Source organism: Dryas octopetala, chromosome 1 (assembly GCF_963921425.1).
Source record: "Dryas octopetala chromosome 1, drDryOcto1.1, whole genome shotgun sequence".
NCBI classification, from domain to species: domain Eukaryota; kingdom Viridiplantae; phylum Streptophyta; class Magnoliopsida; order Rosales; family Rosaceae; genus Dryas; species Dryas octopetala.
This window is the reverse complement of record NC_141366.1, coordinates 8,687,006-8,701,545: the sequence shown is the minus strand read 5'-3', so window position 1 is coordinate 8,701,545 and position 14,540 is coordinate 8,687,006. Positions and strand designations below refer to the sequence as shown.

At 33.3% G+C, this 14,540-nt stretch overlaps 1 pseudogene across 1 annotated transcript; it reads right to left on the bottom strand.

Annotated features, from left to right (window-relative positions):
• Positions 1–4,329: 4,329 nt before the first annotated feature.
• Positions 4,330–6,529, bottom strand: LOC147297388 (cyclic nucleotide-gated ion channel 1-like; annotated as a pseudogene). Its single transcript, XR_015120511.1, has 5 exons — positions 6,164–6,529; positions 5,685–5,879; positions 5,148–5,432; positions 4,885–4,996; positions 4,330–4,771 (listed from the first exon to the last, which is right to left on the bottom strand). The product of XR_015120511.1 is annotated as a cyclic nucleotide-gated ion channel 1-like (transcript).
• Between the last annotated feature and the right edge of the window lie 8,011 nt (positions 6,530–14,540).

Sequence of the window (14,540 nt, the reverse complement as noted above, 5' to 3'; positions counted from 1 at the left end):
ATGCAACAATATCTTTTCTTCACCAAAAAAATAAATCATTGTCAAATATGAGCCCAACATCAATCTAAATTCAGATTTCACAACCAAACCACTAAATTAAAAAAACCCACAACATTAACTAATTACTACTAAAATCAGAAATTTCACAACCAATTTATGCAAAATCCACAACAAGTACAAAATCCACAATATTAGAAAACATAAAAAACAGAAAATACCATAAAAAACAGAAAATACCAAAAAAAAAACAGAAAATACCATAAAAAACAAAAAATACAAAAAATACCCAGAAAATACCATAAATTCAAAAAAAAAAAAAAAAAACCTGTTTCGGGGGGGTGTTGATCGAGCTGGTTTCGGCTTGGAGGGGGGATTTTGGGTGACCTGTTTTCGGGTGGGGGGGGTATTCGGGTGGGGGGTGGGTTTCGGCGGGGGTGGGTATTCGGGGGGGGTGGGTTTCGGCGGGGGTGGGTTTTCGGGGGGGGGTGGGTTTCGGCGAGGGTGGATTTTCAGGGGAGGGGGGGTGGGTCTCCGATGGGGGGGGTGGGTTTCGGTAGGGGGGGTGGGTTCTCGGGGGGGGGGGTGGGTTGCCGATGGGGGGGGTTTTGGGTTTCGGGGAAGGAGGGAGGAGGAGGAGGAGGAGGAGGAGAGAGTGAGAGCTGAGCGAAGGAGGAGGCGAGAGTGACTGACTGAAGGAGGAGGCGAGAGTGACTGCGGCGCTGCGAGGGTGAGGGAGTGAGTGAGCGAGAGTGACTGAAGTGAACCCAGAAATGGGTATAAACTTAAAGACTTGGGGCGACGAACATGAATTCGTCGCCCAGAGTGACTTTAGGTGACGAATTAACACGTTCGTTGCCCAAAGTCACTTTGGGCGACGAATTCATGTTCGTCGCCCCAAGTATATTAAAGCGACGAACATGAATTCGTCGCCCAAAGTGACTTTGGGCGACTAACATGTTAATTCGTCGCCTAAAGTCACTTTGGGCGACGAATTCATGTTCGTCGCCCAAAGTTGTTGACTTTAGGGCACCGTTTTATCCCGCCATAATTTCAGACTTTGGGCGACGCACTGTTCGTCGCCTAAAGCTACATTTCGTCGCCCAAAGTTGAATTTTTTTATGAACCATGATCGTTCATACGTTCGAGCTCCAATACCAAACTTCTAGATCTCCAATTGACCTAATATTTTAGAGGAATGATCTTTGAGTGACAAACTAATAAATGAACGGTTCAGATCGTTAAAAACACAATCGACATATAAGGTTCTACATATAAATCAGTGGTTTTTGCATTTGAAGAATAAAATTATATCAACTCTTTCATTAAAACCTTGTAGCTTCAATAATTGTGAAGACCCCAACGTGATTATCACAATCAGAGCCATTCTTCATATATGTTCATACTCAAAGATCAACCCTGGAAAAAATCGGCTCAATCGGAGTTCATCTACCCGTTCGATTATTATTATAAGAATCAAGATCGTTCATACATCCTAAATGCTAAACCTAACTTCTACATCTCCAATTGAGTTAATTTTTTGCATGGATGATCTTTGAGTGAGCCACTAAGGAATGATCGGTTCGGATCGTTAAAAACACAATACAAAAGTGATCTTCTACATACAAATACACTTGAAGAGTATAATTATATTAACTTTTGGGTAGAAATTTTGGCGATTCAACAATTTGTGAAGACTACAATGTGATTTCAACGATCGGAACCGTTCATTCTATTCGTTTATACTAGAATATCATCCCTGCAAAAAATCGGCTAAATCGGAATTCATCTCATACTTCGATTCGTATTAGAAAATTTACAATCGTTCATAAGTTCAACCACCGTTACCTAACTTCTACATCTCCGATTGAGCTAATTTTTTGCATGGATGATCCTTGAGTGGGGAATTAAAAAATGAATGGTTATGATTTTTGGAAATACAATCGTATCGTATGCTATTACATATATAAAATTGTAAACAAAAAAGTATTCTTACTTTGGGCGAGGAACTACAAATTTCGTCGCCCAAAGTGATCTTGGGCGAGGAACCTCACAATTCGTCGCCCAAAGTTACTTTGGGCGACGAAATGTTAGGTTCATCGCCCAAACCATTATTACAGACAGGATGACCCTTTGGGCGATGAACAGGTTCCTCGCCCAAACATAGTTTGGGCGACGAACATAATTTCGTCACCCAAAGACCCTTTGGGCGACGAAATATTTTGTCACCCAAAGTAAGTTTGGGCGACAAATTTACGTTTTCCTCGCCCAAAGACACTTTGGGCGACAAACATGTATATTCCTCGCCCAATGTATTTCTGAATTAATTGTTTGTTGCGTATGTTTAGGCGACGAGATGAGTTCGTCGCCCAAAGTTACTTTAGGCGAGGAACGTGTTATTCGTCTCCCAAACCTCCTTTGGGCGACGAACAAACCTTTATGACATTGAGCGACAAATTTTCTTGTTCGTCGCCCTAAATTGCTTTGGGCGACGAATATATGTTCGTCGCCCAAAGTGTCGTCGCCCAAATATGTTTTTCTTGTAGTGATTTAGCTTAGTAAAAATAAATATTTTTTATTATTTAAAGACAATGAAAAAGGGATTAAAAACTTAGAAAATTATGATTAAATACTAAATATCAATAGTTTTTTAGAAAAGCAGCAAGACACTAATTTTTTTTAGTTTAGATACTAACCTAAAATAAGACATTTTGGATTAGGTCACAAATTGGTTTGTTATACAGTTGTAACTGTTTCAAATTCATAAAAATTCAAAATTTATAAGGATTGAATGCTTTTGATTTAGGCTTTGAGGATGAAGTCCTATAACCCAGAGACTAAACATTAAAGTTTAAGTCTTTCAAATATTTAAAAAACAATAAATCAATAAAAAAGTTATAACTGTTAGACAATCACAGTTTAGTATACCCATATTTTTTAAAGTTTGTACATAAACTAAAATTTAGTATCTAAAGTAAATTACATAATAATTTTGGTAGTTAAAATGAAAAAACATTACAATTTGGTACCTAAAGTCAACCAATCTTTAAAAAATTTCGTAAACTTGTATTCTTAGGCCTCTTGGCAATTGCTGCCCATTCATGAATAAAGTTATCATATTTCTAAAACAAAACTAAAAACAATCGAGAACCACCCTTTTACAATTAAACCATTTTTATAAAATCTTAAAATATAATCCTCAAATACTTCTCAGGTTTGAGTACCTTTTGAAAGCGGTTTATTACTGAGTTCGAGCAAATATCGAAAGATTTATATTTCTGAAATCCTAAATATATATTTAAATTACCATCTTTCAAAATCTAGAAGTTTGATTATTCTTTAAAATTCTCAAATTATGAACTTTTGTATTTTGTTACAAAAAAAAAAAAAAAAACAGTAAATACATTTAATCAGGCACAAAAGAAACAACTTTCACCTCTAAAATTTGCGAATCTTTACTTTTAGAGTAAAACTTCCATGTAACGGCCGCGGGTATATACATTTATTATCTTTATCTCTTTCATAAAGTGACATAGCACATGATGAAATAGAGATACATAAAGTGTATACATCAGGTAAATTTTTCTTTTACTTTTGTTTTGAAAAAAAAATTTTAACTAAAATTTGGAAGTTGATGGATATGAATACCTTTCATACGATTAATTTTATAATTTCACTATAGATCACGAACTCGAATCCATCACAGGAAATATAACTAATAATTTGATGGATAAATTATAAAGATAACTAAATATCTTTGAAGATGTAATAAATAAAGAATCAAGTCAAGATAAATTATGAAACCCCATGACGAAAAGGAAAATATCCATATTTATGGGAAAGAAAACCGTCTTGCATGGGCTATCGCTTATACTTCATTTAGGACAATGTAGAAGAGATAACATTTCTCAACCATATTAGTTAAACAAATGATATGATCAGTTGATGTGTATTATATACCTTAATTATTCAGTAGTGCTAGATATACCATATTTTTATACCATAATTTCATACCACCTTATGTGGCAACTTACATGGCATTCATACATTGGATACTAAAAAATAAAAAGAAAAACCCAAAAAGAAAAAGAAAAACTCTGTTCAATAAAGTAATGACACGTGAGATGATATAAGAATGTGGTATAAGAAATGTGGTAAGTATAGCATTATTCTTAATTATTATAATAAACTATTAATTAATTCTATTATCAAATACATCACGTGGTTCAATGATATGCTTAGGAAATGTGTTCACCTAGCAATAAAACGTTGGCATCATTGCTTATTCTATATATGGTAGAACACGTTACCTCCTCACCTATTGCGATTTGTTACAATTGTTGAATTTCCAATTTCCACCAGAGTTTGCATTTGGAGACTACATACACTTGTCTCCTGGGCCTTCAAAGTAAATTGAGGCTTCTACTTTTCTTTGGCATTTATCATTTTGGGTCGAGATAGGAAGCTCGGAAAATTAGAAGTACTATCACAGTCACCTAACAAATTCGATTCTCCAAATGTATATGTAGGCAATGTTTTATTTATTTAAATCGATCTGAATTAATTAACTCACTCACATTTCACTTGCATTTTGTCTTAACCTCTCAGCCTCTTGTCTTAACCTCTCAGCCTTTTTTGTTAACCTCTCAGCCTCCTGTGTTAACTTCTCGGCCTTCTTCTCAGCCTCCTGCCTTAAGTACTCCTCAGGGGCCTTCTTCTTAGCTTTCTCCTCCTCAGCAGCCTCCGCTTCTGTAGTTGCCAACTGCATATATATCTGTACGTACGTACGTCTCACAACAAATTAATTAAAAAGAAAATAAGCTCAGCTCACCATCTACTCATATATACAAAAAGAAGTTAATATAGAGACCATTATCAACCACGTACCTGCACATTTCCAATGAGATACAAAAATAATAGCAAGCCAATAGAAGAAATTAGAAGTGCAAAGCAATTCTCCCACACAAAGCTACTTGTTTCAAGATTCGTGCCAAAATTACTGCAGAATTTGATGAAGCAAACATGAGAGACATATATATACATACTAATGGCAGAAGTTAAATGTATATGAACACTCTGCTTAATTAAAGATATGGAAACCTTTTTAGCAAAAAACTTATTAATTGTCAATGTATATATGCATGGCACACCTCAAATTTCTGAAGCCCCACCAAAAAGTGTAAAAAAACTTTGTTGGAAAGTATGTTAGTCCTGTGTTACCAGACTGAAGGAGATTAAGAAATATTCCAAAGTCAAATAGTGTAGTACGTATTTGGTGGATTTATTGGACATTTTTCATTTAGGAATGCGATACTTGTTGAAGTGCTAGTCTTGCCGCAATGTTTAGTCATGCATCCTGCAGTATTCATGCAGGCCTCCTCCCAACATGCCGTTTCTCGTTTAATAGAAAAAAAGTACCAAAAAGCTCCAAGTACCTAAAAGATCAATAAATTACTTATAATCCAAAAAAACTCTATACACACACAAATTGTTAGAGGTCTAGATTAGCATACATCACAAGGCACTTGCCATGCAAATTCTTGTAAGGTTATTGTAAAATTAAATTCATGGTAAAACATTGGTAAAGAAAACTTAATCAATTAATCAACATTCAACAATAGTTACGAAAATAAAGAAAAGATAAAAAGGAATATTAATTTATGGCAACAGCTAGAAATGAAACTTACATGACTAGCAACGATGTATAGGAAAAAATTGAATGCACCTTTAACCCATTTTCTGATGAGTAAAATCTTCTTTCTGGATAGGTAGATTTGACAAATCCTTGGTATATAATGGAAGACGAGAAACATGTTCAAAATCGTTCTTTTATACAAGTATCCGGAACCTGTAATTTTGTAAAACACAACTACTGTTCCAACCTGGAAAAATTACAATGGGTTAGAGTATATTAGCTACTTAATCAAAAGTCCTAAAGTCCTTAATTCACCGAAATAAAAAAAAGTTTTAAAAGTCTAGCTCCACCCATGTGTATACATGTATATAGAACCAGAAAATTATAATCCAAATCCAATCTAACACCTGACTTTAATGAAAATCAAATTCTGTTTAAGGATGAAATTAGTCTAACTACCCGCTTGAATTAAAGTATTGATTAAAAATGCGTATATTTAAAATAAATGCACATTTAAAAGTTTAGTGTTACCTGTGGGATGGGAAGAGTAGTGGTAAGGTCAATTATGATAGAGAAAGATAAGAAGTACATCCTCCCGGCTATTGCTTTTGCAAATTCAACCAACTTCTGATAAAAAAACCTGATGAACTCCCTCTCTTCCCATAGCCTAAGTGATGTTACCTCACTGGAGTTGGAGTTGGAGCCGGAGGTCACAGTTTCAGTCCCAACATGATCAGTACTAGTTCGAGTTCGAATTCGAATCCGAATTTGATTTATGCTATGCAGTAGGAGAGGGAAATCCGTAAGAGATCTCGAGACAATAGCTATAATCATCAACGTTTTGTCTTTTCCAAAGCACTTGTTTTCCTCATTGATGATTGGAATGTATAACAACATTGGATCTAATAAGACTGCAAGACATGAAATTAAAAATCTCTGATTCCACGTTAATAATGGAGATTGAGGGTCAATAATATTTTCCTTGAATTTTGTCCACCATGTTTTCCTTGGAGGTTTGCCTTCCACCAAAAACCTAGTGTCTGAATCCTGACCTCCTGTACCATTGCTGATAAAAATACATAAAACACAAGAGTCTCCCTTAAATAACTTTATTTTAAGAAATAAAATTCCTCTATACATCTGCGTAATATAGAAGAAACCTACCTTAGGTGGATAACGCTTTCATTTGGATAAATCATAATTCAAACCTATATACGACAGATATGATGCCCTAAATTTTAAAGGAGGGAGAACAAATTTTTTTTTTTTTCTTTAATTTGTAATAAGAGAGTGCTGCGCCAAAATGTTCTGAACGTTGGTCCTAAAAACATGGAAATTAAATGCAGATGATTAGTAAAAGGTTTAACCCTTTAAAGAATATCATTTTATCATCTATATATCTAGAATCCAAAAGTGACATGCATGTGTGCGGTACGTGCGTACGTAGAAGAAACAAAGAAATCGTACAGAACCAAACCAACGATTCACATTTAACGTATAACAGATATGATTAATTGTACAAATTAACTAATTTACAAAATACTGTAATACACGCAGATCATAGAAGTTTGAGGGTAGGGAGAGCAAGAGCCAGATTAACTTACTTGAGAAGATGCAGTGGTGGCAGAAGTTGAATTTAATTGGCCAACAACTTTGCAGGTTTCAATTCCATTTGAAACTAAAACTGGAATAATGTATATTGGTCATTCGGTTTTGTAGACTTTTTTTGTTTTGTCAACTCTTGCGAGATATTGAAGAAGAAGACTTGGAGATATTATAAAAGAAAATCGCAGTAACCGTTGACAAAGATGTTGTCCACCACCACAGTATGTACGTATTGCATATATTGTTTTGCTAGTTGCTAATGATCAACTATAATTAAGCTCAATCACACTACAAGAAATATATGAGCAAAAGCCATTTTCATTGGTTGCACAGAAAGGGGTGGCAATTGAGCATTAGGGACTAAAGTGCCTCGATTTTAACAAAAATGGGTGACAATAAAGTAATAGGAACTAAAGTTTTCAAATGCCACCCCTTTCTGTACAACTAATGAAGGTGGCCTTTGTCCACATTTTTTGTAGTGTCAGCAGCCGGAAAATTGAGTATTGAAAATAATTAAACCTCAATTGTCAGCTTTAAATTCCTCTTTGACTTTGGCTTAAACCCCATTTTACCAACCCCAATCAAATTGCTTGATTTTTATTTTTATTATTTTTAATTTTTTCTGAGAACATGTTGACTGATCCACTCATGCTCAAGCGTGCAAGTTGTTGATAAATCAGTAATTGAAGGGTAGAAAACAGATTAACCTCAATTGTACTATTCAATTTATTTCTATAATTGAATACATTTTTTTTTCATTTGCTAATTAATCGACTATATATATTAAGCTCAAAGGTGCAAATCACCAACAAAAAAATAGAGTTGAAAGATGTATAGAAAATAATTAAACCTCAATTGTCAGCTTCAAATTGCTCTTTGACTTAAAACCCCATTTGACAACCGGCCCAATCAAATTGCTTGAATTTTTATTTTTAATTTCTGCTGAGAACATGCTGACTGACTCATGCTCCATCATGCAAGCTGTGGTTCATAAATCAGTAATTGAAGGGTAGAAAACAAATTACCTCAATTGCACTTACTATTCAATTTATTTCTATAAATATAATTGATTAAAATTGCATTTTACAAGTCTAACTTATCGTTTAGCATTGGATACCATATCGATCATCAGCCAAAGCAAATGCTTTAAAATTCTAGCGACATGCAACTTGAGGAAACAGAAGATGGACAAGCGCGCTCACCATCAACATATATATTGTCCAAAATGGCACAAAGTAAATTATTCGACTAGGCAGCATGAGCTCATATATACATAATAGTTTTTTTATTTTATTTTATCAAAGAGATATATATTATTAAGCTAATCAATGCAAGAAGGTACATGATCAGCCAAAAATTGAGAATGAAGCCAAACTGGAACCTCACCCGCCCAACTAATAACATCAGAACAACTAATTAAGAGCATATTGAGCGAAAAGACGAGCAACCCCCAATACAGTTACAGGGAATAAAACAACAACTAGAATCAGAAAAGAACGACCAAACCCCTTTTGCCTCATCCAACAGGCGACCATCAGACACCAAGTCCTCCTGTACCATTGCTGATAAAAATACATAAAACACAAGAGTTTCCCTAAAATAAATTTATTTTAAGAAATAAAACTCCTCTAATATATATATATATAAAAGAAACCTACCTTAGGTGGATAACACAATCATTCGAATTAACCATAACTGATCTTTATAAGGTTCCTCCTCCGAATGAAATTCAATGGGATCCAGAGAGACCATGTCTTCATTCATAGGATCCCAAGTACTTGGATCAATCGAAAGTTCAATTTTATCGAAACTATTCATTTTCAAATGACATCCACATTGTTCACAAATATTCATTTTTTATTTTAAAAATTTCTTATAATTTAATCCATAACATTTTTGCATTTAATCCACAAATGCCAGTATTCGGATAAGAATTCTTCTGAGTGCTGCCAACATGTTTTGAACGTTGGTCCTGAAAACATGGAAATTAAAATGCAGATGATTAGTAAAAGGTTCAAGTGTTCAACCCTTTAAATAATATCATTTTATCATCTATCTAGAATCAAGAAGTGACATGTGTACGGCACGTGCGTAGAAGAACCAAAGAAACCTCCACAGAACCAAACCAACGATTCACATTTAAGGTATAAGTGTATAACAGATTGTACAAACTAATTTACATAATTCGACCCAAAAAAAAAAAATAATTTACATAATACTGTAATACAGATTATAGAATTTTGAGGGTAGCTAGGGAGAGCTAGGAAAAATTATAGGGTAAAACCGATATACCGCCATGTGGTATAACCAATCCAACGTGTAAGAGTATTATTGGATGTTGTGTTTATATTAGTAGGGTATAATATTAATAACATCCACTTATATTATAACACATAAATTGGTTATACCACGTGTCAATATATCGGTTATACAGAATAATTTCTCGAGAGCTAGAGCCAGAATATTAACTTACTTGAGAAGATAGAGTGGTGGCAGAAGTTGAATTTAATTGGCTAACAATTTTGCAGGATCAACTCCATTTGAAACCAAACTGGAATAATATATATTGGTCATTCGGTTTTGTAGACTTATTTTTTTGTCAACACTAGCGAGATGAGAGCAGTTTTGCTCACCTCCTTTAACTCAGGTGTATGCTTACCTCCCATCTAAAATACTGCCACGTGTTTAAAAAACTAATCATGAATTAACTATTGTATTTAATTATTTATGATGTTATAATGATGAGAGAGAAAAATAATTTGACAACTCTTTTCTTATTTTATCCTTATCTTTTATTACTCAACTTTTTTTTATCACCCGTTAATTTCTCTTTTCTCTTTTATTTAATTATTTCTAATAATTTTTACTTTTTTTTTTTTTTTTGCTCTTCTCCAGTACGCCTCTAATATTCAAAAAATCACATCTATTTTTTTGGGTCTTCTCCTGTATACACATTTATCTATTTTTTTAATTAATTAAAAAATAAAAATATTCTAACAACACATTTGCAATTCGAACAAAAAACTCATTTGCAAAGTTTAATCTAAAATGTTGGCCAAACAAAAGTCTAAAACAACTCATTTACATACATAGAAAATCCAATAAAAAAGTTACATGAGTTCAAAAAAAAAAAAAATGTCGTTGCAACTATTCTTCTCTCTTCAAATGTTGCAACACCTTGGATTGACCTAAGAATTTGTTTGATCTGAAAAGGTCATGTATGAGACAAGAAAGAAGAATTCTTAGGCAAAAAAAAAAAATTTGTTGTTGGATTATTTTTTTTAATTAATTAAAAAATTAGATAAAAGGTGTATACATGAGAAGACCCAAAAAAATTGGATATGGTTTTTTGGGTACTGGAGGCATACTAGAAAAGAGCAAAAAAAAAAAAAAAGCAAAAATTATTAAATGCATGTGGTTTTTTAGATACTAGAGGCGTACTGGAGAAAAGCAAAAAAACAAAAGAAGAAAAAATTATTAGAAATAATTAAATAAAAGAGAAAATAAAAATTAATAGGTAATAAAAAAGTGGAAAAAAGTTGAGTAATAAAAGATAAGGATAAAGGTAGAAAAGAGTTGTCAAATTATTTTTCTCTCTCATCATTATAATATCATAAATAATTAAATACAATAGATTAACTCATGGTTAATTTTTTAAACACATGGCAGTATTTTAGATGGGAGGTGAGCATACATATGAATTAAAGGAGGTGAGCAGTAGCGAAATAGTGAAGAAGAAGACTTGGAGATATTAAAGAATTGAAGAATATCGCAGTAACTGTTGACAAAGGTGTTGTCCACAACCGCAAGTTTTTTCTTAAATATCTTCTACAATGACTGACGCCTCTTGTGTGACATTCTAGCATCGACTTCACATTTATCCATACAGCAAGTGCAATCAAAATTAAACATAAAGATAAATATATAGAATATTGCATAGCTAAAACAAAAATAGTATATATTGCATATATTGTTTTGCAAGTTGCAAATCAACTATAATTAAGCTCAAAGGTCACAAATCACCGACCGGAAAATTGAATATAATTGAAAGATATATAGAAAATAATTAAACCTCAATTGTCAACTTTAAATTGCTCTTTAACTTAAACCCCATTTGACCAATATATCCCGGCCAATCAAATTGCTTGATTTTTATTTTATTATTTTTAATATTTTCTGAGAACATGTTGACTGATCCACTCATGCTCAAGCGTGCAAGTTGTTGATAAATCAGTAATTGAAGGGTAGAAAACAGATTAACCTTAATTGTACTATTCAATTTATTTCTATAATTGAATACATTTTTTTTTTATGTTATTTGCTAATCGACTATAATTAAGCTCAAAGGTGCAAATCACCAACAAAAAAATAGAGTATGAAAGATGTATAGAAAATAATTAAACCACAATTGTCAGCTTCAAATTGCTCTTTGACTTAAAACCCCATTTGACAACCGGCCTAATCAAATTGCTTGAATTTTTAATTTTAATTTCTGCTGAGAAATGCTGATTGATCACTCATGCTCCATCATGTAAGCCGTGGTTCATAAATCAGTAATTGAAGGGTAGAAAACAAATTACCCAATTGCACTATTCAATTTATTTCTATAAATATAATTGATTAAAATTGCATTTTCAAGTCTAACTTAGCATTGGATACCATATCATCAGCCAAAGCGGAATGGGGGAAGTTGACCCCATTACGAATTGCCAAAATCTCTACTTGCTATGGAGGAGAGACGTCAACAAGAGGAATGACAACTGCCATGCCACCATAACTTCCCCCATCCCATTACAGATGATTGCTCCTCCTGCACCTCCAATTCCTATCATTAGATTGACTCTAGAGCCTGCAAAACAACTTGAAAAGAAATCAACCATATATAAACTAATTAACTAGAGTTCGTCTATATATATATAATGACATTAAGTCAAAGAATAATAGTTTCATAAATGGGGATGTCGACTCTTGTCATATATATATTTATATATATATTTATATATCTACTGTAAAGCAGTAACTTACTACAGATCGATGATCATGTCTTTAAAACTTCTTCTGCCAACGTGTGGATATATCTTTGATCAGCTCTGATTACAGCTCGCGCGATCTGTTTATTTTTTTTGGCATGATACAATTATACAAAAACTATTTAACCAAAAAAAGGAAACCAAGTATGAAAATGAAAATATTAATGCATGAAAATGAAAAAAAGGGTTCTCGAGCTTCATATATAATTTTTGCCAAATGGTGAAATGAAAATATTAATCCATGTTAATGAGATTATAGAAGAAAAAAAAAGCCCTCTTGGACCTTATTCATAATTTTGCGTTGAACATTGTTTAGTATCTTTAATCCGTGTTCTCGTGGGCAACGTACTGTCAACTCCTCCACCTGCAGAGAATTGCTACATACACTTGTTGAAATTCTGATCCCACGAGGATCTGCGAGAGGCTATTGTCTTTTTCAAACCCTCGATTGTGAAAGCAAAGGCTTCAACTTTTGTACGACATTTGACATTTCTGGTCCAAGTAGGAGCAGGGCCAGAATCGAAGACATTGGGCATTGATGCTCTGTTTAGAAGTTCTTCTCCATAAAAATCACCGTTATTTCAGCATCACTATTCACTAGTTGTGTCAGTCCACACAATTTCGCCTTCTATAATGATGAGCATCAAATCAAGTGATCCTCCTGCTTTAATCCAATTGACTGAATCTTTAATCGGTCTTTCACTCCTTTCAAGTTTCTTACTACATAGGTGGAGTCGGTAAACATTTGGCACGTTAGTACTAATTGCAACTCTTTTCCTAATTAAGATTTTCTTCATTAACATGTGGGTTTTATTTTGTTAATATTTTGTAGTGGTTATATATTATATATGGTAGACGAGTCCACAAGTCTTTTCATAATAGTTTCTTAATTTATTCATCATTACCATTTACCAACCATCGAAATGCCAATCAATATAGACCAGTTCAACAATAACGTGCTCAGCTTCTTGCTTGCGTACGTGTACAACCATTGACAATTAGTACCACCGTAAGAAATTACATTAATATTTGTTGATGATGACCAATGATCAATGGGTGATAAATTCATCTTGGTGTGTGCATGGCTTTAGATGAGAATGATGATTGTGTGTGTGAAGGTGCAACATAGATTGGTAACACAAGGACACACCCATTAACCAATTAAGTGTCACTTAATTAATGAAACGGATGTACACCATGGTAGCTAGTTACCATGGCAGTTGGGAAAAGGTGTTCTAATGGGAATCTCAAAGAAGAGACACAAATTGATTCTTCATGTACATTATTATTATTATAAATTCAATGACCCGCTCATACTACTATGTTGAATTTTAAAAAATAACAAATTAAAAAAAAATTGCGCATAATTTTTTGCTAGCTAGTTGCTAAATGACAATAACCTTTTTTGTTTTTTTTTGTTTAAAGGGATAATATATGTTTCCGCTTTGCCTACATGTAGGCTTGTTTATTCGGGCTCTTTACATTCCTTAGGCCTGGGCCTTGTGTTGGTTTGGGCTTTACCCTCTTTTCTTTCGGCTTAATACAATATTTATTTAACACAAATTAAAAAACAAATGGTCAAAATGAAGTCAACCACGGAGTCGGCCAGAGATTCGAGCATATATGGGTACCTACATGTACAAATATATTTTGCTTACATTAATAATATTCCTTAAAAAGTACTTTCTGACAGCTTGGTCAATCATGTTTATTAATGTACCTAGTAACATATATAATTGAAATTCATATATATATAGAGATGGAGGTTTAGGGTTTAATTAAGAACATGCTTTATATAGTCCATTGATGCAGATAATGTAGCTTAAATATCGTGTGGAGATGATACACTCAAGAAGATCAATAGGGAACAGATACTTCACATCCACATCAGCATCTATATTTTTTTCCACTAGATTACCTACTTTTATGCGTCCCATGATTTCTTTGTTCAGGTCCTTGTGGAGACCAATATCTCTTGTCATGCAAGGATTTCTTAATCCTTAAATCATGATTCAAGCATGGGTACACATGTAGAAATATATATTGCTTACAAGCCTTACATTGATAATTTAAGGGAGACTTTTATTTAGGTTTTTTAATTTTATTATTTATTGACTAAAAGTTTATGATTTTTAAGATTATAATTAAATTCAATAATATTGTAATCATACATTCTAAGGTCCATTGACTTTAGGTACCAAATTATAATGTTTTTTCATTTCAACTACTAAAATATTTATGTCATTTCACTTTAGGTACTAAATTTCAGTTTA